This window comes from Herpailurus yagouaroundi, unplaced genomic scaffold (assembly GCF_014898765.1).
Source record: "Herpailurus yagouaroundi ecotype Mexico unplaced genomic scaffold, PumYag 139, whole genome shotgun sequence".
Taxonomy (NCBI): Eukaryota; Metazoa; Chordata; class Mammalia; order Carnivora; family Felidae; genus Herpailurus; species Herpailurus yagouaroundi.
In genome coordinates, this window is record NW_024412394.1 from 7008106 (window position 1) to 7034817 (window position 26712).

Genomic DNA, 26712 nt, shown 5'->3' on the forward strand with positions numbered 1-26712 from the left:
TAACCAGTGGGATGCAGACACATGGAGGTCAATGATGACCTTGAAAAAAGCAGCTTCCGTGAGACTAGAAGTTTCTAAGGCATTACCTCATGCTTACCCCAAGAGCAGTGCAGGGCAGGGGTAGAAGAGGAGGTATGGTGGAGTCCCAGGGATGACTGAGAGTGGCAAGAATGAGGTACACAGTCCGACCGTGTGATGTTTTGACCCCTGAGGGGGAAGGCTCCCTGGAGGAGTGGCGTCCAAGAGCTCTTGATCTCAGTTTCCAGAGTTGCCTGAGATGCTACCAGCCTTCCTTCCATCTCTCCCTCCACACCCACCCTCTGCCTGAGGCCAAAGCCGGCATGGCCCGGCTGCCCATGGCTGCTGATACATGAGCCCTCTGCAGTCTGGCAGATACTGTTCCAGAAAGAACCCTGTCTGTCTGCCCTCCCCCACACACCTCCACCCTCACCAGTGCTGCCTCCAGGAGAACTCTCTCACCTTGCTGTGAATGGGGTAGGGTCATACCTTTGGCTGGCTGACTGGCTGTCCTTGTTGCAGGCTGTGTTCCTGCTTGTGTGTAACCATCCGGCAGTGGGGCACAGTCCCTGGCCAGAGGCCAGGTCACGGCGGAGCACGTGAGAGGCTTTGGGTCACCCTGACCACCAGGACAAGGGGTCAAGGACCACCTCCTTCATTCCCAGGGAGGAGCGATTGATCATAGGATCAATCATAAGATTGATCATAAGATCAAGGGCAGGGATTGCTTGGTAAACCATCCTGAAGAGTCACACAGTAAATAATTTAGGTCTTGCGAGCCATGTGACCTCTGTCTCAATCAATTAACTCTGCTGTTGCGGCTTCAAAGCAGCCCTAGACATGACATAACACTTTATCTGCCATGGCAGGCAGTGGGCTGCAGGTTGCTGACAGCCAAGGAGCTGGGCCAGGAGGAATCTCAGGCTCTGGCAGAGAGAAATGGTATCTGGGGCACCTGTGTAGCTCAGTCGGTTAGGTGTCCAACTTCGGCTCAAGTCGGGATCTCACGGTTCGTGAGTTCGGGCCCTGCGTCAGGCTCTGTGCTGACAGCTGGGAGCCTGGAGCCTGCTTCGGATTCTGTGTCTCCCTCTCTTTCTGCCCCTCCCCTGCTCATGCTCTGTCTCTGTCTCTCAAAAATAAATACATGTTAAAAAAAATTTTTTATAAAGGCAATAGGTCCAAATACATGAATGTGGAAACACATTGCTATGTAAAGAAAGGTCATAGCAATATTTTTTATAGTGTAATCTCTTTTATATTTTTATAATAGCAAGTGTGTGTGTGTGTGTGTGTGTGTGTGTGTGTGAAAAGGACACAACTGTGTGCGTGTGTGTGAAGGACACAACTTGACACATAAGGGCGGTCAGCTATGGAGGGAGGTGACTTCTGGGGCCCGAAAAGAGTTTCATGTTTATTTCACATACAATCTGAACGTACTCCCATGTTACTTGTATACAAGTATGAGTGAGTCCCCCCCGTGGCAGCTGGCTGCAGTTCCAGTGCTGCCACTTTCTAGTTGTATGTTCTTGGGTGTGTTCCGTCTCGAAGCTCAGTGTCTCCATCAACAGAAGGGGGACCCTGGTCAGCACACCCGGCTCCTACAGCTGGCCTGCGGAGTGGGTGAAAGAACATACAGAGTGTGGAGCCTGGGAAGAGCACTCGTGGACACTCTGCGGCTCAGCAGGTTCTGTGCTTCCAGGCCCCAGGACAGCTTGGGGGACAGCAGGTGGGGACTGGGTGGCCCACTTCCAGCCATACAGGTTCCCCGGAGTCCACGGGACACTGTTGTCCCTGCCCAAACAGAGCTCAGAACCCAGAATTAGGCTTGACCCAACCTCTATGCAGCCAGACACATCCTCTGTGCTTGGCTCCTCATTTCAAAAGAAAGTGGCCCAAAGAACCACGTCCCTGGGATATGTAGCCTTATCCCCCGATCCAAACTTGGAACAGAGGTTGTGGCCATTTGGTAGACAAGTGAGTCAGAGAATACACATACACACCTAGATCTTACCGGTAATTACTTACATAGTATTGCCAGACCACCTTCTGAAGGCCTGTTTTAAGAAGCTCATTTGCAATTGGCACATCGAGGGTTGATATGAAACTAAATGCTGCCTGGAAGAAACAGCTGTGGGTGTGCACATTCTCCAGTTTACTCGAAGGGTAATCTTCATCTAATGCTACCCAACGTGGAACTGAATTTTACAGCTCCAAAGAGTGTATTGCTTTAAAAAAAAAAAAAAGTATATAGGGGCACCTGGGTGGCTCAGTCAGTTGCGCATCTGACTCTTGGTTTCGGCTCAGGTCATGATCTCACGGTTCATGGGTTCGAGCCCTGTGTCAGGCTCTGTGCTGAGCGTGTGGAGCCTGCTTGGGATTCTCTCTCTCTCTCTCTCTCTCTCTCTCTCTCTGCTCCTCTCCTGCTCATGTGCACACTCTCTCTCAAAATAAAAAAATAAACACTAAAAAAGTATATATATTTGAAGTCTGGGAACATGAACACCAAACTTATGCCAGTAGTTACCTCTGGGGAATATGTTGTATGTGGAAGGATGGGGTAGGGTATACGCCGAGGGGGTAGTAAGGAGCAACATTTGTATTTTACTCCGAATTATGATGCTCGATTTTGTTATGATGAGAACGTTCTCAGATGTTCCTTGTGGAAAAAAAAAAAATTTATGAAATAAGAAAAAAAAAAAAGCGGAAGGTGCCAAACAGGGTTGTTTGGTGGAATAAACAAGATCATAGATAAGAAGGTGTACCTCGTCCTCTGCAGACATCAATGTAATTATTATTCGTTGAGTCCTGATGAGGTGCCAGGTGCCATTTAGACATATTGTCTTATTAAGTTGACCAAATGACCCTGCCAGCTAAGTATTATTTGCCCCTCTTCCAGAAGATGAGAGGCGGGGAACAGGTGGAGGTACACCTGAGCCCTCAGCCCGTGCATTTAAAGGTTAGTGAAATCACAGAGCAGTGCGAAATGGATTTCTCCTCCCAGAGGAAAGCAAAGAACCTCACTGGGGAGAATCTACCCTCCTTACCTGGGGATCCTCACAGAGAGCCCTGCAGCATCTGTTCACGTTACTGGGGAGCAAAATGCCAGGTAAAGTGGAAATCCTGCAACTCTGACTCCCTGGAATGAGTCTGGGAAGGCAATCAATCCTCTCAGAGAGGGGGGGGTGGAAGTAGGTCCTGGCTGCCAAGGGGAGCAAGCCACCTTTCCAGTGGGAGCTTGGGGAAGACCCCAAACAGGGGGTCTTGGCGGTTCTGCCACCAAGGACCGTCCTGTAGCTACTTCCCAAGGGAAAACAGGGCTGGGGGCTCTGATTGGGTCCCCTTCACCCCAAATCGTGGCAGGCAACCAGCAAGCTCACAGCCGCCTCTCCCAATGCTCAGATGAATTTATAGGAGCAACTAGCCAGCCATAAACCGCACACGCGTGGTTGTTACTCCCCGAAGCCTGACTGTACTGAACTCAGGACTCAGCTTTTATAGCCAATTCTCTCTCCACTTCCCGCTTCCTCACCTGCCTTGCCCCTCAGCCAGAGGCAGATGGATGTCTTAAACCTCCACAGCCATCCCCCATCATGAGAAGAAGTCCTGGCTGGAACTGCTCTCTGGGTGGTGCCAGTCTCAGCCCTGGGACCCCTGGATCTTGTGCTGGGGGGCTGTGCACCCCTCCCTCCCTCAGCCTCCCTGAAAGTTCTGTGGGGCTCTCACTCTCTCTCCCTCCCCCAGTCCCAAGCCTCCCAGACACCGGGTGGCAGATGGCCAAAGGCCCCCACCACACCGTGGGAGGTGTTTACCACCTCAGATTATATGGGGTGCCTGTGGCTGCAGACAGCCAGAGATTATTCTCAACCTTGATAGGATTCTAGGGGCGGGAGCCTTGAATTCAAGGGTCTTCTGGATTCCTCAACAGACTCTAGGCCCCTGGACCGGGTTAGAGTCACTACCTCCACCTTGTGGCAAGTTCTGGAACTGCACCCCAGGAAGGCCTGTTCCTGAACCGGTCTTGCTTAGCTCAGCAGGTGAGGAGGTCTGTGGGGCCTTAGAGATAGATCTCATTAAGGAGGAGGAGGAGGAGGAGGAGGAGGAGGAGGAGTTGGAGGAGGAGGAAATGACTCAGAGAACCTGCAGTCACCTTCCTGTCTTCACTTTCTGCTCATATCACCTCCTCTGAGAGGCTCTCCCTGACCATCCTATTAGAAGTAACACCCACCCATCATCATTATCTACCCCTTTACTCGGCTTATTTATTTATTTATTTTTGCACTTATTCTCACCTAATGAATTACTAATTTTAAGAAAATGTGTTGACAGTGTAACTTCCACGAGGGCAGGGACTTTGGTTCACTGATGTTTCCCCTGTGGCTAAGAGTGCCGGGCAGGTGGTAGGTGCTCAATAAATATAGTTAATAAATGACTTCCTTACCTGCCCCTGTGCCCAGTGGTCTGCCAGGCCCTTGCCAAGGCCACGCATCCCTCTCCTGCAGGCCCCGCTCTGCCCCTGGTGCTGGGAACAATCCGTGGGTTGGTCTAGGAGATTTAAGGACCCCTGGGCTCAGCCCCAGTCAGCCTGTGCTGGTCTCACCCTCTTTGGCCAAGGCCCTGCCTCATTTCTCACCTTTGGTATCCGCATCCTTCTGTATCATTTCCTGTACCTGTGTGCCTGTGTACGTCACAGCAGCTTCAGCTCACTGCCGGCTGGCCCATCGTGGGCCAGGCCGTGGGGCGGGTGTTTTATGTATACTGCATCTAATCTTCAGAGCCACCTGCAAGGTGTGTGTTACTTACCCTGGTTTCTCAGATGAGAAGACAGTTGACAGAGATGAAGAGGTTTACACGTGTGATTTGTACCATCTCGGTGTTTCCTTTGCCCCCCCCCCATGATGCTAATGGGTGAAACAAATAAAGAAAATTCATGTTAAATCAGTTTAAAAGTGTTTCCACGGTGAGACATTTTAGAACGCGAGGTTCAACAAAGCAGGATTCTTCAGACGGGAACTTCTCGGAGCACTTAAAATACCCATGTTTTTTGCCCCCTGCGAGTGGGGAGGAGTGCATGGAGAGCACCGCGTTTCCAGACTTACCTGACTTTGGAAGCCCCTTTCCAAGGAGCACCGTACAGGATGTGGCTTGGAAAACGATACCCGCAGCCCTCAAAGCATCCACTGTCCTGAGCACGACAGTCTGGGGAGGGAAGAAAACGAGTTTCGGGCACTTCCAGGATGTATCTCTATCAAGGATGCCTCATTATCTCTATTTTCCAGATGGGGAAACTAAAGCTCAGAGAGGCAAAGCAAGTTACCCTAGGCTGCCCCACAGATACTTGAAGCCAGTGGAGAGTGACTGTTCACCACGACGAAGAGCCGGTGGAAACCATTAGGAGGGTTCCTGGGAAACCGGAAAGCAGAAAGGAGTGGGGTGGGGGTGCGCCTGCGCCCCGCCCCTGAGAGGCACCCCCAGCCCTGACAAGCAAGCGCCTGTGACCCCGCCTTGCACGCCCCCTCGGTCCACGTTCCCGGGAAGCTCTTGCAGTTTTAATTAAATGCTGCGTATGGCGGCTCATTAAGGAGAAAACAGTTGTTCTATTTCTAAGTAGCCTCAGGACTCCTTGCTATTTTTATTGCTCGAACAACATTGCAGAGCATTTTATAGCGTTTGAACTTGGTATTGCCTCTGAGCCCGGCAGGACCTCCAGGCCCCGGGCTGAGAGACCACTGTCTCCGCTCCAAGGACACCTCCCTCATGCACCAAGAATCCGCCTTAGGCCCCACCTCCTCCCAGGCCTCTGGGACCCCCGCCCCCCCAGGGGCATCCTTCTTGTTACCAGAAGTTCTCATTCCTGGAAGTCTGCCTCTCTTCGGAGCTCTGATACACACCATTTGGCAGTTCTGTTCCCTGTTTGGTTTCTGGTGCTTTTCTGTGAAAAGAGTCTCTTACCAACATTAGCTTATCCTTACACAGCATTTGCTGAGGGCCAGACACTGTTCTAAGCTCTTACCTCTATTAACTGGCTGAATCCTCACAACAAACCTGTGAGGTATGTTCTATTGTTATCCCATTTAACAGATGGGGAAACCGAGGCCAAGAGGGGTCACTCTCCTTGCCCCAGATCTTAAACTACTAATTGGTGAAGCCAGGATTCAAATGCAGGGAATCTGGTTCGAGAATCTGCTCTTGACCACTCTGTTACACCATCTTCTGATAAAGTCCCAGGCTTGGCTGCGCTCTTATCAGCTGTCCCCCGACTCAGGGGCCGAGGTCCTGCCACCAAATCCCAGTTGGGTGCTGATGCCTTGGTTGGCTGCCTGCCTAGGTGTCTAGCCATCACCTGACCCTGGATTGCCATCACCTGCTTTGACATTGCCATTTTCTGAAGATGGTAGAGCAGCATCTCTCATGCCATATGCTCTTCTAGAACCTTCCCTCTCCCCCTCCTCCTTGAACCAGGGCAGATCTTTGTGACTATCTCGACCAATGGAGTATAGCTAAAGTGACACCATGTGGCTTCGGAGGCTAGGTAGTAAAAAAGTCATGCACTTCTGCCTTCTGTTTGGAGACTCGGCCACCATGCTGTGAGGAAGTACAAACGGTGGGTAGAGAGACACATATGGAGCTGAGGACCCAGCAGGCTCCTAGCTGACAGCCAGCACCAACTCCCCAGCCATATGGGCCACTTGGAAAGTGATCCTCCCACCTCTAGTTGAGCAACCCAGCTAATGCGATGGGGAGCAGAGGCCAGCTGTCCCCACCAACCCCTGCCCAGATGGCGGCATCCTGAGCAAAATAAGGGATCACTGTTGTCTTAAGCCCCTAAGTTTTGAGGTGGCTTGTTATACAGCAGATAACCAAGACACCTGCTGTGACTGTCTTACAAAGCACGGTGTGACTCTGGGTGGTCCTTTGGATGCAGCTTATTATAATACTGGCTTCTGTCTTATAGACCAGACACCCCCCCCCCACCTGCTTCTCTGTCCCCGCAATTCCACAAAGTCCTTCCTACCAGAGAAAGTACAGTGGCCAATGCTTTTCTATCTGCCCATCTCACTTCGGGGAATGCGATGCTGCTGGGCTGACCCCGCCCCCGTCTTCCCGTTCAGCTGCCCCCTGTCCTTCCAGCAACTGGGATCTAGTCTCCTCATGCCACACACCCAGGTTCCTAGGCAGTGAGGTCAACTCGTCAATTTTCTAGTTCACAAATTCTCACTCCAGCAATGCTATTTGCCTCTTTTATTGAGTTTTTAATTTCACTTATTTGCTTCGTTTATGGAAGCCCTATTTAGTTCTTTTGCAAACTGGTCAATTTTGGTAGTTCTTTGCTTCACCATACTTCCAGTGGCCCTTCAATCCTTGAAACACATCAGCCTTTTGTCCTGGGTGTCTGAAGATTATGATGCTTCTTATTTTTGGTGATTTGATTTCCAGTTGGTTGTTTCTGAGAACGCTTGCTCATGGTGGCTTGTTTCCTTGTGCGTTTGGTTTTTTAAACTGTGAACTCATGTTCTTCGCAATTTTATCTGTGAGAATGCTTTGAAATCTGTATTTAACGTGTGTCCTTCATAAAAGACTTGTGTTTGTTTCTGCAAGGCTCCTAAGGGGACCATTAATCCAGAATCACTGGCAAATTTCACACAGGTTTATTAGATTAAATATGACTCTTCAAGGATATGCCACCATGGCCACATTTAGCTCTTTTCAGGTCCCCCAAGATCTCCTTTTCCTCTCTTTTTTTATATGTATATTTATTTTGAGAGAGGGCATGTGTGCACACATGAGTGGGGGAGGGACAGAGAGAGACAGGGAGAGAGAGAATCCGAGGCAGGCTCCATGCTGTCAGCACAGAGCCTGATGTGGGGTTCCATTTCATGAACTTGGGGATCATGACATGAGCTGAAATCAAGAGTCAGATGCTCAACCAACTGAGCCACCCAGGCGTACCTCCTTTTCCTCTCTTCTAACAGTAGAAGTATTCTGGAAGAAAAATATGCCTCAAATCCCACTCCCATTCCAGTGCCTTAGGGCACTGGGTACCTGAGGAGGAGAAGAGGCTGCTAGAAATGTAGGAGTAAGAGTTAAAACCACCAAAGGAAACAAAAAGCACAGAATCCTATGATAAAGAACATTTTTGGTTTGCACCCATTGCAAGGAAAATATGTGACTAACAGCTAAAATTATTTTCCACATGATTTAACAGCTCTCACTGCCATAGCAATAAGTTGATCATAATTGAGTTTATTTTTCCTTAAAGGACATGCCTCAGCCTGAAAACAATTGGTTAACTTTACATATACAATTTATATATGTACATACATAAATACTTTAGTTACTGTAGACCCTCAAAAGCAATTCTCAAAAAACTCTTGGCTTCAGCAGCACCTGGGGCTCAGTTGGTTAAGTGATAGACTCTTGGTTTTGGCTCAGGTCATGATATCATGGTTGCTGAGTTCAAGCCCTGCATCGGGTTCTGTGCTAGCAGTGTGGAGCCTGCTTGGGATTTTCTCTCTCCCTCCCACTCTCTGCCCTTCTCCCTCCACCCCTCTCTCTCTCAAAATAAATAAACTTAAAAAAAAAAACCTTTTGGCTTCAAATACCTTAACTCAGATCTTTCAGTGGTTCACCATTCTTACCCATCTGGCTTGTCTGCACATGTGTGATTTGACAGCCTCTGCATTACGGCTATGTATTAGTTATGCATTAGCCACAATTCATGCTACCTAACCGACTACCCCCAAACTCAGTGACTTTAAACTGTGAACATCGAAATAGCTGGGCTCAGCTGTCTGGGTCTTTTGGCCTCAGCTGGATTTACTCACCTCTCTGGAGGTGGGATGGCTATTGGCTGAGATGGGCTGGACTTGGCTAGGAGGACTGGGCTGACTTGGTTCGGCCCCACATGTCTCTCATCCTCCATCAGTCTGGCCTGGGCATGTGCCCCATGTGAGGGTAGAGGTTTAAGAGGCACTACTTCCAGCCTCCTTCATGTCTCCCCACAAATATCTCATTGGACAAGCTGAAAGTGAATCAAGGGATAGATCTTACTCCACCCAGGTCAGTACACACAACAAAGTTGTGTGGCAAAAGGTGTGAATAGGGGGAGATGTAACCAATTGCAGCTACATGATGTGATCTATCACAGCTCGTGTCAGGGCTTCCCTCTCACGGGGGGATGTCAGGTGGCTAGTCTAATGGGGCATTAGGGTCCTGCAGGCACTGGAACAGGGGTGGACAGGACTCTCCTCCCTCTTCCCTCAACTTTATTTGGTCTTTGGCTTCAGAGTTCAGGTGTCTCGCTCTCTCACTATGCACCTTCTCCTGGTGAGAACTGCTGGGAATATGATTTTAGAGTTTTCTGAGACCACCTAGGAAGGCGGCAGTCAGGCAGGATCCATCTCCCTGGGGCCAACAGGTCCACTCCCCAACTCAGGCCAGGGCAGCTGCTCAGGACTTTGGGCATGTTGCTAAAAATAACATGCGGTAGAGTTCAATCACTTAAAAACCGAACATCATTGCTTTCCTGCATTAACTGAGGATACCTTAAATAGATGACCTGGAGAGAATCTATCAAATCTTCCGTTTGTCAATACCATGCCAAGGAAAGGAGCATAAATCAGAGAGCAATTATGAGAAATTGTGCAGGGATGGTACAAAGCTCAAGGTCGGGGGGCCCAGGCCATCCACTTGCCTTCTGTGCAGCCAGAGCCCACGCGGGGGCTGCACACTCCAGGTGTGTGCTTAACAAGTGACCACTGGCCATGGCTTCAAAAGCAAAGAGCAGGTTTGTGATGGTTTGGTGCAAAGAGAAGGGCCAGGTGGATGGAGCTTGAGAAAGATTAGAGGTAGGCCCTCAAAGGCCTTTGGTTTGAACACTTCATGCAGAGTATATTTGTCAGAACTATCTTGGGAGCCAGAGACAGAAACCTAACTAAAGATGGCTTCAAAAGAATGAGAGATTTATTGCCTTGTGTAACCAAATTACTCAGAAGGCTAGCAAAGCCACTGGCCTCATGAATACCTGGAACCAAAGACATGGTTGTCAATTGCTCTGTTTCCTTCCCTCTCTTTCCTCTGCTTCCCACCTCAGTGTAAACTCTGATCTCATTGACCTTTTTATTTTGTGTTGTAGGTAGAGGGTAGGGAGTTGTTGAGAAACTGATCAATGACCAGCTCTGACAAGGAGTCTGTCTGGAAACTTTGTGAGCAAAGAGGAGAGGGCTCTTTCTTCTGAGATCTTGTCTGAAACTCCTAGGGAAGGGTTGTGATTGGCCAGGTCTGTGTCATGTGATCAACCCTTGGACTTGGAGGTGTGGGGGCAGGAATGGGATCCATGATTAGCAGTCCTCACCAGAACCATGTGGTTCACGGGAAGCTTTCCAGAAGATGAGGATACTGTTTTGGGCAGAACAAACCATGCATATCCACCATAGAGGCCAAGCCATTCTAGAACAAGGGAGTAATACAAGCTTTGAAGGCAGGGTCCCACCTACACATCTTACCTGGCTTATTGGTGAAGGATGCAGGTACTCTTTTCCTGAGGGGAGGCTGGACTGAGGCTAGTGAAACATGAGTGGTGGAGTAAAGGAGCCAGAAATGATTATTTTCTTCAGTGTGCTAAGAAAAGTGTGCTGTACCAGGTGCTTAACAGGTATTATTTCTTTGCAGTCTTACACTGACCACCTGAGGGATGTCTTCTTAGGCCTCATTTTACAGATGGAGAGTGCTGAGGCACAGAAAAGGCACGTAGACAACCCAAGGTCAAGCAGTGGTGACATGGGCACTTGAAACAAATCTGTCTGACCTACCCCTCGTCCCCCCACTCATCTAATCATGCTGTGAAAGCCTCTCTAAACCCCAGCAATCCATGATAGGTATCTATCTTAGAGAAATCAGGGCTTGTGTCCATAAAACAACACGCATAAGAACGTTCCCATAAGAACGTTCATCATGGCCCCAACTAGAAGTTAGCCAATATTTATCAGTAATAGAACAGATACATACTTTGTGGCACATTCACACATACTTACCCAGCACAGACAAGGAGCAAACTATGGTTACACAAAACAACATAGATGAATCTCATAGATCTTCTGTTGGGTGAAAGAAGCCAGACACAAAAGGAAACATACTGTATGAGTCAATTTATATGAAGTTCAAGAATAGACAAAGGTAGTCTTGGTGACAGGGATCAGAACAGCAGTTACCACTGGGGTGGGTTGGAGACTGGGAAGGGACACCAGGACCCCTGGGCAGGAGCATGCTGGGGGGCTGTATGGTTACACAGGCATATCCACAGATAAGAACCCAATAAGCTGTACACTTAAGACCTGTGTACTTTATTGTATGTATGCCATATCTCAATTTAAAAAGAAATAATGGGGGGCGCCTGGGTGGCGCAGTCGGTTAAGCGTCCGACTTCAGCCAGGTCACGATCTCGCGGTCCGTGAGTTCGAGCCTCGCGTCAGGCTCTGGGCTGATGGCTCAGAGCCTGAAACTGTATCCGAGCCAGAGCCCAACTCTCACGCCGCCACTCCCCCCGTCATGGCTCTGCCTCTCTCTGTCCCAAAAATAAATAAACGTTGAAAAAAAAATTAAAAAAAAATAAAAAAATAAAAATAAATAATGGTTCACAGGTTTCAGTGACTGAAGTTCCAAGCCCTTCCAACCGGCATTGTTCTTCATTTTACTATTAATTAATTAATTATTTCAAAAAAGAACCTGAGGATTCCCCATCTCATTGCAAAGTAGAAATCCATATTCATTTCTCAGTGTATCTCCCCGTAGATGTTTTAGTGAGACTTCACTTGAGGGACACTCTGGGGTTCCATCTCCTCCTCACTTCAGCCCCCATATTCCAGCAAAGCAAGCTCTGAAGGTCCAAAGAGCCCTCCTCCTTCCCTGGGCTCAACCATCAGGGTCAAGTTGGGGTTGGGGATGCCAGCTCTTGGTGCACCATTCTCCTGAGCTAGGTGGCTCTTTTGTGGGGCGAGAGCTCCCTGGCAGAGCTGATGAGGGGATGCCTGGGAGAGGCAGGATGTGGAGAGATCAGTCCTTCCACAGCTTCTCCTCAAGGGGGACCATCAATAGAAATGTTTTCATAGGAGCACCTGGGTGGCTCAGTCAGTTGAGTGCCTGACTCTTGATTTCAGCTCAGGTCATGATCCCAGGGTTGTGGGTTTGAGCCCCATATCAGGCTCCACGCTGAGCATGGAGCCAGACTAAGGTTCTCAATCTCTCTCTCTCTCTCTCTCTCCACCCCTCTCATGCATGCTCTCTCTCTAATTTAAATAAATAAATAAATAAATAAATAAAACAAAAACCCCAAACATCTTCATAGAAGGTAGTGGAGCCAGACACAGGACCATGTCTAAAGTGGCCAGACACAGTGGGAAAGACGCTCTGTCTTGGGCTGCATCACAGGCAGGCTAATTCTTTACTAACCCCCTGGGTGAATTTGATCCTCCTCATTTCAACTTCCTCACCAGTAAAATGGACCCCAAATAACTACTCATAGCATTATCTTGAGCTAGCTATCAAAAGGAGATGGGGCATCTGGGTAGCTCAGTTAGTTAGGCGTCTGACTCTGGATTTTGGCTCAGGTCATGATCTCATGGTTTGTGAGATTGAGCCCTACCCTGGGCTCTGCAACATCAGTGCAGAGCCTGCTTGGGATTCTCTCTCTCCCTCGAAATAAATGAGTAAACTTTTAAAAAAAGAAATCAAAGGAGATTTTGCATAAGGTCTAATCTAGTTTATATACTATGTTTTGTGTGGACAAAAACAATGAACCCTTCTTCAAGACATTTTAGTGTTATAAACTAGAAATTTATCTTAATATACTCATTTTCTTAGAAAAAAATACATCCTATCTGTCATGAAATGGTCAGATTAAGCTTTCAAATCTACAAGGTCTCTAAAGCGACAGGTAACTGATAGGCTTGTGCAGTGTACAACCTGAACAACCATATTAATATCCTTGCTTGATATGAAGCACTATGAAAATATAGGAGGTTTGCCTTAGTTTTTCTGTCCAGGAGACTTAAATGAGCTCCCTTATTCTTGCATGGAATTGTTCTTGCTATAGGCTAAATTGTGTCTCCCCCCCGCGCCCCCCCCCCCAACAAATTACTATGTTGAAGCCCTATTTAGAGATGAGGTCTTTGGGAGACAGTTAAGTTTGGATGAGGCCATCATAATGGGCTTAGTGCCCTTAGGAGAAGAGGAGGAGACATCAGGGCTCTCTCTGCCATGTGAGGACATAGCAAGAAGGTGGCAGTCTGCAAGCCAGGAAGAAGGCTCTGTCACTAGGAACCAACAGTTCCTGATCTTGGACTTCCAGGCCCTGTAAGAAATAAATTCCTGTTGTTTAAGCTACCCCAGTCTATGGCATTTTTGTTATGGCAGCCTATGCTGAGTAAGACAGGTTTTGGTATGAAGTGGGATGTTACTACAACAAATACCTAAAAATGTGGAGGGGACTTTGGAGCTGGGTGATGGGAGATCCTTGAAGAGTTTTGAGATGCATTTCAGAAATATAGGTGATTCTGGTGATGCCTCAAACAGAAGTGAGGAGCATGTCCATGGAAACCGGAGCATTCCTTGTTAGGGAATGGCAAAGGACTTGGCTGAACTGTCCTCTCAGATCTTGTGGAAGGTAGAACTTTTGAGGGATGAAGCTGGATACTTAGCTGAGGTGATGTCTAAGCAGAACATTGAAAGAGTGGTAATTGTTCAGCAAAAAGGAACCAGAACTGGGAGACTGGGAAATTTCTCAGCCTATCCATATTGCAACAACTGAGACATCTTGTTCTGAAAAGAACACTAATATGGCTGAATAGCCATCTGATGAAGAGATCACGAATGGACTCATGGGCTTACTAGCCATTTCAGCAGAAGGGAGGAGCAGAGATGGGATTACACCACAATGACACAGACAGCTTGACCTAAAGGGGACAGGGAAGATAACATGAAGTGGAGGGAAGCTGTTGGACTTCTTAGATGCTCCTCCAGGACCACATCATTGAGCTATTGATGTGAGCATGCACTATTCATCAAGAAGAGGGAAGTTGGACCTGGAGGCAATCCAGAGACTACCAGGGCCACTGTCTCATTTTCAATAGGCCAGACAGTCCCTGACCTGAGGCCTAGGGCCCAGGACTGCCCTGCAGACATGTGGGGCCGGGAACAACCTGTGGAAGATTGGGGGCAGGGCTGCCCAGAGGCTTGGGGACATGACTCCCTCTCAGCAGACCTGCAAAGGTGGGACCCCCATCCCAGCGGGTCCAGAAGGTAGAGCAATGAACCAAAGAGCATCATTCTCAAGATTTAAGATCTTGTGAAGTTTTCCTTGCTTGACTTGTTTGGGACCCATCACCCTTCCTTCTTTCCTGTTTCCCCATTTTGCAATGGGAGTGTGTCCCCTGGATTCACAGGTGAACAGATGGAGAGGGAATCATACCCGAGTCTCACCCGTGTCTGGTATAGATACTCAGATGAAACTTTGGATTTTAAAGTTTAAAGTTGATGCTGAAATTAATTAAGGTTCTTAGGGCTGTCGGGATGGAATGGATATATTTTGCATGTGAGAGGGACAGAAGTTTAGGGAGACAAGAAGTAGAATGCCATGGATTGAATAGTTGTGTCCCTTCCAAATTCATATGTTGAAGCCCTAAGGTGGTGGTATTTATAGGCGAGGCCTCAGGGAGGTGATGAGGTCACGAGGGTGGAGCCCCATGATGAGATTAGTGGCCTTATAAGAAGAGGAAGAGACAGCAGAGCTCTCTCTCTGCAGGATGAGGACACAGCCCAAGAAGACTGTGTATAAGACAGGAAGGAGGCTCTCCTTAGAACCCGGCCATGCTGGCATCCTGATCTCAGACTTCCAGCTTCCAGAACTGTTAAGAAATAAATTTCCACTATTTAAGCCACCAAATCTATGGCATTGTGTTAGTTAGCCCTAGCTAAGACAGTTCTCATTATTTGTTAAAGTGACTCTTCCTGAAGAGTATACTGATAACTGCTTAAGTTATTATTCCTCTCAGGCACATGTGAATTCTAGTCTAAACCCAAGTCCCCAAGAATGAAGTGTCCACACTGGCCCTCTGAGTAATGTTACAGTCAGTGGGCAGATGTATTGGAGGAAGAGGGGGACCTGCCACTCCCTGAGACAGCTTCCCTTGCACACCATACCTCCCAGCAAACACTCTCTTTGCCCACATCTTAAAATGGTCTTGGCTCTGGGTCCTGAAAACCTGCTCTCTGGGAAGGAGACTGATCCCACAGGAGGCAAGGATGCTAAAGTCCCTGAAGCAGGTTTCCATCTTTGCTGCCTCCCTCTGACTATAAAATTAGGCCTGCCTGTTACAAAGGAGCCATATGGCAGGTGGGAGGAGTGGAGAGTGGGCTCTGACCCCTCCAAGGACACCTGGCGTAGAGACAATAAGGAAAGTCATCTGATGGGTTTCCACATATTTCCTTCCCTTGTTGTTTCTGCTTTAGCATTGGGGAGGAAAAAGAGACATTCTGGGAATGCAAGCGGGTCCCACCAGAGGAAAAGCTAGCCCTTGTAGGGGCTGGGTCCCTGGGGAATCCATGCTCTCTGGAGCTCTGTGGGGCTTCCTGGCCAGGGATCGGCCAAGCCTCTTCAGTTCCCTGTTCATTTGGCATCTTCCATGTGTCCCACAGTGTGTGGGCTACAGGGAGACAAAGACGTACAGGAAAACACCCCCCACCACTGCTGGGGGCCCACAGCCTGCTGTGGAGGTTGGGCTCATAGATCATTCCCAAAGGATGTAAGGAGGCCTGTGGGAGGACATGACAGAAACACAGGTGCTGAGGGAATGCAGAAGAGCTTGAGGAACTCCTTCTCGATGCTCAGGGAGGGCTCCCAACCGTATAGGTCAGAGTTCACAAGGCAAAGGATGGGGTGGGTACTGACAAGCGGCATGGAGCTGGGTTTGGCACCCAGGCAGGGCCAAGGACCTTGAGCTATTTGGAGTTTATCCACAGTGGGTGTTGGGAGTCATAAGAAGGTTTTTAGCAAAGGCAGGGGGTAACTTCCTCCATGAAGAATGGCATGCACTCACCTGAAACCTGGGCTACCCCAGGAAAGAGCAGCAAGGGTCTCAGCCCTTGGACCCTCCACCTTAGGGCCTGGCTTCCTCGGATGTGGCTGGTGACTGGGGACTTGCAAGTCAACTCTAACCCTGGACAGTGTTTTGTGTGGGTGTAGGCCCACATTTGCTATAGATTCTTAGATACCTTCAAGTAATTCTGGAAGATACCTTCAAGTCATTCTGGAAACCTTTAGTGCAGCCCCTCCAGTCATGACTTATGTACTGAGAGGTTAACCTCAGCTGGAGAAGAAGACTGGGAGCCCCAGGATGGGGAACAAAGCCTGCCCACCATAAGAGGAGGGTGAAGGGGAGGGATGCAGGAGGGTAGGACCAAGTGCATCTTTGGGCATGAGGTCAATGTCAAGAGGGTACAGCAGCTTGGTAAAGGCCAATGTTGGTCATCTAGGGACCAAGCAGGGGTATGGGCATGTCTCCAGAGTAATGGCCCTCAGTTCTCTGCTTATTTACCTTTGGAATTGATTTAGGCTTATTGTGTTGGTACCTAACCCAGTTTTGGTGCCTGTTGGCACTACCCCTTTGTGGGGAAGGGACAGTATCTCCCCTAAAGAGAGTGTTCTTATACTCCTTTTCAGTCTTACCCAGAAGTGTGGAGTCCTCAGACACCCAGAACTCTGAAGGTAGTTCCTAGATTACAGAGGGGAACATCGTTCTCTCCCTGGGCCTCATTTTCCTAGATCCCAGGCACAAAGGGGCTGTTTTCCAGGCAGGAGCTTTCAGCATGGGAACCAAGATGGCATCATCGCAATGAGGCTGGTACAGGGTAGGGAGGAAAGGGGCCAGACCACCCCAAGGAGGAATGTCTCTGTGAGCCAGATTGGCCATTTGCCTATAATCCTTTGCATTTTTTTTTTTTTTCTTATCATATCCTTGAGCTTCCAGTAAAGCCTTGTTTGACTGTCCCAGCCTAGGAAAGGATGAAAGAAAATGTGGCCTGATTGGAAAACTGCCTTAAAGGAGCCATGGTGCTCCCAAGGTCAGCCAAGTGGTGGTGGTGGTAATGATGGGGAGAACTCAAGGGAGGGTGACTCGGGGGGCAAGAGGGGAGCCTTGGGTCTCACTGCCTTTCCTCCCCTGGTAATTTGCTCTCTTGCAGACCTGGGCCCGGGGCGGATCCAAGTTGGTTTAATGGGATAGCAATGGTTCTTTTGTAATCTTAACTCATGGGACTCCAGAAACAGGTGAACCTCAGAAGAAGAAATCATTAGTTCATACTGAGGAAGCAGCAGAGTTCCCCCACCTACCCGCCAACCAGAACTGGGTCTTAGGTGGGGCAGGGGTGAAATGCAAGAGGCCGAAGGGCTTCATCCATGACTATACCAAGTCAGGGTCTTAGGCTGTGGAACAAGGCTTTCACGTTCCTCCTGCCACTCCTAAAAATGTCTACATGAAGAAGCCCAGGCAACAGACTCTCTCAAGGGAACGTGATGCTGTCTTCTCTGCTCCATTCCCAAAAGACAGAGCTGCACAAAGGGACTTGGACTTCCCAACAGTCTTGCAAACAGATGAGCTTGCCTTTAACTCCATTACCAGGGCTAATCTGTCCCAACTCCTGCCTGATTCACACAGGAAATGGGCTCATTCATTATGGATGGTGTGTGCACTTTGCTGCCTCCTCCAGAGGAATCCGTTAAGCCTTGTGCAGTGACACTTCCCTTAAGCAAAGGGAAGGGGCTAAGACATGTCTCCCAGGAAAAGGTCTGGCCTGAAGGAGAAATAGCTAAGGTGATTCCTCTCCACCTGTACCCCCACCCCCACACAGTGGGCAGCTGCTCTGTGCCTCTTTCACTGCCCCGCTCACTGCCCCTGTGGGTGACCTTATGCCTGTGGCGTCATCTTCCTGGACAGCTTGGAAGCCATTTTGTCCACAGCCCTCCTTGGTCACAGGCTGCAGAACAGGGAGTCTCAGGGAATGGCTCTGGAGGGATTAGTTCTAAGGCAGTGGCTCTCAGCCTTCAGGGCACAGCAGAATCTTCTCAAGGGCTTGTCAAAATTCAGACTGCTGTACCCTACTCCCGGAGCTTCTGACTCACAGGTCGAGGTGGGCCCCAGGATTTCATTTCTAACAAGCCTCCCTGTGATGTTGATGCTGATGCTGCTGGTCCAAAGCCACACTTTGAGAACCATTGGTCTGGCCCCTGGCACCAGAGCTACTCTGCAACCTTCCTCACAGGGAATGCTGGAAAAGTACGTGCGCTTTTTCCTCTTAGATGCCTTTTTTCCAGTCACCACCTTCTGCTGCGCTTTATTTGCCTGTCTGTCTGCCCTCCAATACTGTCTGTCCCTAGAGAACAGGACAAGTGTCTTCGGATACTTATGGATTCCCAAAAGAAGACTTGGCTGTCCTCAAACTGCTGGAGAGCAGTGGCTCTCTCTCCAGAAGGAAGGGCCGTTACTTTGTAATTCTAGAGACTGCTATATTGTTTGGGTTTTCAGAAGGAGAATGACTCACGGATTATTGTGTGATTAAAAAATTACATCAAGAGAATGAGAAGACAAGTCACAGACTGGGAGAAAATACTTGCAAGAGACACATCTGACAAAAGATTGTTGTCTAAAATATACAAAGAACTCTTCAAGCTCAACAGTAGGCAAATAACCCAATTTAAAAAATGGGCCAAAGACCTTAGCAGACACCCTACCAAAGAAAATACAGATGGCACGAGAGATGTGGAAAGATGCTCCACCTCATATGTCATCAGGGAAATGCAAGTTAAAGCAACGAGCTAGCACCACACAGCTGTTAGAATAACCACGAGCCAGAGCACTGACAGCACCAAATGCTGATGTAGACGGGGAGCAACGGGAACTCTCATACATTGCTGGTGGGAATGCAAAACCGTAGTCTCTTTGGAAGACAGTTTAGCGGTTTCTGACAAAACTAAACACACTCTGACCATCCAGTCCAGCAATTGTTCTCATTGGTATTTACCCAACGGAGTTGAAAACTTATAAAAGTCTGCACATGGATGTTTACAGCAGCTTTATTCATATTCGGCAAAACACAGAAACAACCAAAACACCCTTCCGTAGGGGGATGGATAAACAAACTGTGGCACATCCAGACAATGGAATGTTATGTAGTGCTAGAAAGAAATGGTGTGTCAAGCCATGAAAAGATAAGGGGTAAAAGATAAAAAGATAAAGATAAAAAGATAAAAAGATGAGGGGTTGCCAGGGATGAATAGGCAGAGCACAGAGGATTGTTTTAGTTAGGGCAGTGAAAATGGTCTCTATGATACCATCATGATGGATACATGTCATTACACATTTGTACAAACCCAAAGAATGTACACAACACTGAGAGTGAACCCTAATGTAAACTATGGACTTTGGGAGATAATGATGTATCAATGTAAGTTCATCAGATGTAACAAATGTACCACTTGGTGAGTGATGTTCACAATGGGGAGGCTGTGCATGTGTGAGGGCAGTAGGTGTCTGGGAAATTTCTGTGCCTTCACTTTAATTTTGCCACAAACCTAAAACTGTTCTAAAAAATTAAGTTAAAAAAAAAACCAATGGAAAAAAAGACTATTCCTTTGACTAAAGCACCCTCTTTAAAGATACTAACTCTGCTATCCCACACCCCTACTGAATCCTCAAATGGGTTTAGCTAATAGCATTTCTGTGTGCCCAGTGCTGCTGGAAGAGCTTTACATATACAGATTTATTTAGGCCTCACAACAGCCACGTGATGTGGATCCTATTTATTATCCCTGTTCCCATACGGAGAAACTAAGGCAGAGGGAGGTTAATTATCATATTCAAGGTCATTGTCTAATTATCAATGGGGCTGACATTCACCTCTGGCAGACTAATTCTGGGATTTGGGGTCTTGACCTCTAGGAAGGTTGTACCACCTGTTATGGACGCTTTGAAGATGGTCAAAAGATGGAGTCTTTTTTTTTTTTTAATTTTTTTTTTCAACGTTTATTTATTTTTGGGACAGAGGAGACAGAGCATGAACGGGGGAGGGGCAGAGAGAGAGGGAGACACAGAATGTGAAACAGGCTCCAGGCTCTGAGCCATCAGCCCAGAGCATGACGCGGGGCTCGAACTCACGGACCGCGAGATCGTGACCTGGCTGAAGTCGGACGCTTAACCGACTGCGCCACCCAGGCGCCCCAGATGGAGTCTTATTTATTTACTCACTTTGTTCTAAAGAAGATTTGAGGGAACTGCTACCTGATTTTCTTATCCAGAGCTTAAATTGCCTGAAAACGTTACATTTAATTAAATTTGTGCTAGAAACACAATACAAAACATAAGCTTGAGCACATGGGCTTACCAAAAAAAAAAAAAAAAAAAAAAAAGTGTCGTCAAAGTAGACGTGATCAATGGCTTCTGAGATTTTCTGTTCATATTGGTTTCTCACTGATTACTGGCAGGCACGCAGCAGCAGGTGCCAAAAGGAGAGGGAAAATTTATGGGGGAAAACTTTAAATACAGAACATTCTATTCATTACCCTGATTTCTTCTGTGCATTGGGAAGAGAGCTGCATGATTCGATTTTAGTGGAGGAACCCCTTGGCACTGCTCTCAGAACCCCTGGATTCCTTATCAGTGGTGCCTGAAGCTTCTGGACTAGAGTGCGTTTCAAGACCATTGGAGGAGCTGAGCCCCCCCCCCCCCCCCCCCAGCCTTGCTGAGTCAGCATCTTTAGGGCCTTTCTAGTTTTTCAAAGAGGTACCACATTATTCCCAATGTGAAGCCAGGGTTGAGAGCCACCGGGAAGGTCCTTCCAAATTTCAAAGTTCTGATTCTTGGTCTGAAATCCCTCGGTTTTCTAACATTTTGTGATTGTATTCCTCTCCTGCAGCCCCACAGTCCTGGCCCTGCCTTTCCTGGGGATGGTGCTGGGTTGGCTTGGAATTTAATCACCTCCTTGGAAGCAGAGCCTAGCTCCCCAGGGGGCTGCTGGTTCACCACCACCACCCCCCCCACACACAAGGCCAGTGGTTTTATTTATGATTTCTGATTTTATTTATTTCCCTGCCTCAAAGCTGTTCTTCTGCATACAGAGAACTCTGCTGCCTACTGTCTGCTGCCTGCACAGCCAGGACTGCCGTGAGCTGGGCCGCGATGGATGGCAGAGTTCGCCCATCGCATTGGCTGAGAAGCTGGTCCCCTTCCTGGGGGTGATTGATGTGACGCGGCAAGGCCCTGCCTGCCCCCGAACGTCTCCCCACGAGCTTTCCCAGCACAAGGCTTTGGGATGGATGGGGCAACACAGGCCTTGACTGCAGGGGGCTCCTAGAAAGTTCTGCCCTAACTCGGAGGACTCGGCTCTGCCCATTTTCCCTTCTGCTTCAGGACCAGCTCAGCCGGGGTCTGTTTCTAATGCATGCTTACCCCCTCCCTTTTACTGCCAGGGACCAATTTGGAGGACACAGCCCTTGGGAGGATGTCTGTATTGGAGACCACAAAGAGGGGGTAGGGAGGGGACCATCATCTGTACCTCATCTCTGTTTGTCATATTTTCTACCTCACTTGACAGCCGCACCATTCTGCCCGCTTCCCTCCCCCGCCCCCTACCAGGGTCCTGCCAAGTCCATGGTGTCTCAGTCTGTATCTAAATGGGAAAACAGAAATCAATTCAAGTACACAATGGAGGCAATGTATTGCAGGCCCTGGTTACACAGATGTTGGAGGAGCCAAGAGCCAAATGGAGCAGTGAAGTAATTCAGAAATTAGCAAACCTCCAGGAGCCACCGCCAGCCCCGGGGCTGGACAGAGAAAGGGAAGGGGGGAAGCTACTGACAGAGCCTGGGGAGCTGGGGTCACCTGGGACAGCTGGGACCGTGATGGCCGCCAGAGGAAGAGCTGGGCCACAGCTGCTCCAGGCAGGGAGAGAGGGGCCATCCCCTGCTGCTTCTTTCCCGACCCTGCACTCCCCTTTGGGAGTCAGACATAGAGCCTACGGAAGGCAGCCGGTAGCGATGAGATGCAGGGGAAAGGCAAGGCAGGGATTTGACAACAACAGGCCCAAGACCAACACAGTGGGATCCCCAGACCACCCTGTGCTGAGACCTCGAGGCCCCCTGACCAAGCCCACTGCCATTTCAGGGTGGAGCCAAGATCTCCGCCCACTGCCCCAAGGATGGGACCCTGTGGAGGGCCTCCCCCGGTAGGATATGTCGGGCTTCTGGCCCTGGCCCGCTTCTAAATTTTTTTTTTTCAACGTTTATTTATTTTTTTTGGGACAGAGAGAGACAGAGCATGAACGGGGGAGGGGCAGAGAGAGAGGGAGACACAGAATCGGAAACACGCTCCAAGCTCTGAGCCATCAGCCCAGAGCCCGACGCGGGGCTCGAACTCACGGACCGCGAGATCGTGACCTGGCTGAAGTGGACGCTTAACCGACTGCGCCACCCAGGCGCCCCATGGCCCTGGCCCCCTTCTAGAAGAGCAAGAGCTCCTTTGACACTTGAAGGCAGGTGGCTAAAGAGAGACGGCTGATTGTGGTAATGGGGACTCACTGACCTTTTCTTCCCCAACTCCACCCTGCGGGTCGCTGTGGGAGAGACAACATGACGCGCTCACCAATCCATCTCCTCCACCGGAGCACGTGGCAAGGCGGAATCTCCCAGCATCCCCTGCACGGCGGCGCGGGCCACGTGACCAGTCCCGGCCGATGGCGTGTGGGCAGGGGTGCGGTGGGTGTCTTGAAGTCCAAGACCCTTCAAAGCACGTGTGAGTTCTGCCACATCTTCTTTCCCTGCCACCGCCAACCTGGATGTTGACCCGTTGACCCGTGTTGACATGATGCCGGAGGATAGAAGCAGCAGAATCTCTAGCGAGGCTGGCTGCCCTGGGGAGTCAAAACCTACATTGGAATGCACGAATTAGAAAACAATGACAACAACAAGACTTTATTGTGTTAACGTACTGAGAGTTGGAGGTTTGTTTTGTTTGTTTGGTTGGTGTTTTTTATTTTGTTTACCGCAGCATACCTGGCGTTACAGAAATGGAGTTCTAAGCCAGAATGCGTTCTCCCAGAGACATGGTTAGTCCCCCTCATATTTTCAGCCCTTGTCCCATTTCTATGTTTTTTGCTAAGACCACAACCTCCGTGGAAGCCAGGGGCTGCCTTAGGCATCCGCAAGCCAGCAGAGGGGCTGGTGCAGAGAAACCCAGTAACTGTTGACTAAATGGGTGGGTAGGTGAACAAATGAACAAACCAAAGCCAGCTAAGTGCATCTTAGAGCTAGATCCTGGCTTATCCTGGGGCACCAGAAGGAAAACACAGTTTCAAGGAAGCCGGGATATAATTCAGGGGAAGCTTGACGGATTAGAAAAAGGATCCATTCAGGATGCGTGAAATACAAGGCAAGGCATTTAGAAGTGAAACACCGGCCTTGCCCATCCTGGAGGAGGCAAGGAGAAAACCCAAGGGGACCCAGGATCGCAGGGGACACAAGCCTGATAACATCCTCAGTGACAGGCCAGCCTACACCTCTGGGACAGGACCCAGGAAGGAGGAAGCAGCACATGCAAGACAGGGTGCGATCATCCCACTGCACTTGGCCTTCTCCCGTATCTTATTTTAGCTGTCACATTTAAGAAGGATTTGGAGGTTCTGGGGTGGAGCCAGAGCCAATAGGAGAAAGGATGAAGAGCGGGGGCAAAAAAAAAAAAAAAAAAAAAAAAAAACCCTGTAGGGAAAGCCTAGGGGAAGTGGGAGTTAAATGGGACTGAGAGAGGCAGGTGGATGCTAATGAGCACCCCTCTAGTTTGGGGGAGGGAACAGAACCAGCGGACGTGGGTTCATATAGCAGCAGAGAGACTTACGTGCCACCCAGGCAGCGAAGCTTGGTTGAAAGGGAGCTGTACATTGGGGAGATAAGCGGGCTGCTCAGGAGGTCTTGGTGGGCCCTTTCCTGGCCCTACAAAGGGCCAAGCACAAAGGGTGACTGGGGGCGTGATGTCCCAAAGGTGTGGGAAGCAGATAAATATCTAATAATGTTCCTAGTGCCTTATGACAAGAAGGGAGAGGACCCTGACCAGCACCTGCCAACTCTGGTTTGTGGGTCTGAGGCTGAGGGGCATCATGGGAGCCTCATGGATCCCAGGATGTCAACACAGGAAGGATGCTGGGAGGAGCAAGAGGCTTTCAAATATGGTTTCCCTGCAAGAGAAAACTGGTCAGGTCCCCCTACCTGAAGGGCCTCTCTGTTGTCCGCTTTCGCCAGCCTCTCAGCAGGAGACATGACCCTCTCCCAGATCACACCTCTAGGTTCTCTGCGTCCCTCCTCCCACCCTCAGCATGCCCCCCACGCTCCTCCACGCGTCTGCCTCCTCCTCTCCACCGGGGGGCAGTCTCTGGGCTTCCTCCTGCTTTTCAATTACTTGTAAGCCAAGCCACAGCCCTACGTGGGTCCATGAGGGGGACTGCTCCAAGCCGCGCTGGGGAAACAGTTAACACAGCGGCCCCCCACTCGTTTGTTTGCCCGTGGGGGAAGTTCATTGGTCTTACTGAGCGCCCCAGGCGCACCTGGCCCCTCCCCTCTTTCTCCTGTAGGGACCCTGCAGCCGCCCCTACACCTGGCCACTAGAGGGCACCATGCCCTCACCACCACCCCAGCGATCCTTCCATTTCCTATTTCCCTCTTCCTGGTAGAAAAGCCCCATCAGCCTTGGCACAAAGGAACCAGTGAGGAAATTCCAGGACAATTGAAGGGGCTTAAGTTAAAAGGTGTATGAAAGCTGAAAGGTGGATAAAAACGTGCGCCCGGCACTGTGCCAGATGTCAGGGATTAAAAGATAAACAAGACCCCTAGCTGCCCACTTCTCAGCCTTAAATGGGAAACAGACAAGAAATGGGCAATAACTATGCAGTGGGGATGAGCCCAGGGAGTTAGAGAAATGTAGGCTGCTGAGGGAACATCCAAAATGTGCCCCTGCCTCCTGACTGGCAAGGGGGTCAGAGAAGATTCCCACAGGAGCCAAGTCTTAAAGGGTGAGCAAGGAGTAGCCAGGTGAAGGAGGGAAGGGCATCCCATGGAGTGGGAACAGCATGAGCAGAGGCTCAGAGGCGTGAAAGTGTTCAGACTGGAATGTAGGGTAATTAGAGCTCTGTCATAGTCTAGACAACAGGATCCGTTCCTCTCCTTGCTGGTTGGAGGAAACCCCAACTATGCTACTGTAAGAAACCTAGCAGGGTTCCCCAGCTTTCCCATTGTCCTGCTCCCCTCCTCCCCCTTTTCCTCCTCCTCCTCCTCCTTCCATGAAGGGGGTGGATGTCCAAATTTGGGGGAAAGGAGCTACCACTTGGTCCTCACTGGTGCTCCCTGAATGCTGATCTCTGGTTCAGATATGACGACCATTCCCATTTTGCTCATGTGATAGCCAGGGCTCAAAGAGATCAAGGGGGCTGCCCAGGTTACACAGTGAGTGAGCGACAAAGTGAGACTCCGGCCCCAGATCCTATGGTCTGTGCTGGATAGGAGAAGGGACCTTGCCCAAATGCCTTGTCTCCGATAAGGCTGGCATTAGCCATTTTTAAAGCAGATTTTTAAAAAGAAGTTTTCAGATTACGAAAGTAATGCATGCTCATTATTTTAAAAATCAAACAATATAGAAATGCACAATATTGGTAGTAAAATCCCTCCTAATCCCAACTGTCCCTTTCCAGATAACTACTATTCACAGCTTGGTATCTATACTTCTGGATGTTCCTGTGTTTGCAAATATATATTATTGTACATTTTCTAAAATGGCATTAGGCTTGTCTGCAGTTTTATTTCTTCACTTAGTCAGTGTTGGACAACTCTCCATACCCCATGTGTACTGCTCTAGAAAGTGGAGTCTCTTGTGATCCCCATTTATCTCTGAGGAAGCTGGGCTCAGGGAAGGTAAGTTGCCCCAGGCACGCGGCCCACAAGGGACAGGCTTGTCAGCCCAGCAGGATCTGGGACGTCCAGCGGGGAGCTGCCCACAGCTACACCCGCCCACTCAACACTTTTCTCCCAGCAGCCTTGGCACCGTCGTCAGATGCTGGGAATTTTTAGGAATGGATTTTTGTGTCATTTGTAATAGATCAGAAATATCCCAGCAAGACAGATTGCCTGAACCTTTTGGGTGGTTTTCTGTGAGCTGATAAAGTCCTGTCAGTTGAAAATCAAGGCTCATCCTGCTGGTATGTCAATGATTTCCCTCCCCCCCACCCAGGAAGGCAGCCTTGGGTAGCATCTCTTTTTGGGTGGGAGGTGGCTTGGGGGGGGGGGGTAAGGGCAGAGTGCAGCAGGAAAGACCAGCTCACCCAACACCCTCCTGGAATAGCCAGACTTCCAGACTGGAGGAGGCAGGCATCATCAGGATTCAACCAGAAGCATCCCTTCAAGTCCCACCTCTCAACGCGTGGTCTTGGCATCACCTGGGAGCTGATTAGAAATGCAGAATCCCAGACTCCAATCCAGACTTGCCGAATCAGAATCTGCATTTTAACACAACCTGCAGGGGTTCCCTTCGCAGAGCCAAGTACGAGCAGCAAGTCTTTGGCAGTATTCCAGAGCCTGTAAAGCCAACCCGTGGTTTCTTTCCTAGATGTGTGTAG

General features: G+C 49.3%; 1 long non-coding RNA gene across 3 annotated transcripts; it reads right to left on the reverse strand.

Annotated features, from left to right (window-relative positions):
- Positions 1–1416: 1416 nt before the first annotated feature.
- On the reverse strand, positions 1417–22728 carry LOC121029409 (uncharacterized). Of its 3 annotated transcripts, none has more exons than XR_005789714.1 (4): positions 22641–22728; positions 5855–5960; positions 5115–5214; positions 1417–1627 (listed from the first exon to the last, which is right to left on the reverse strand). It is a non-coding gene; the product is annotated as an uncharacterized LOC121029409 (long non-coding RNA). The 3 variants fall into 3 exon arrangements; XR_005789715.1 differs by having other exon boundaries at positions 5855–5947; positions 22641–22726; XR_005789713.1 differs by lacking the exon at positions 22641–22728 and having other exon boundaries at positions 5855–6730.
- Positions 22729–26712: the final 3984 nt, after the last annotated feature.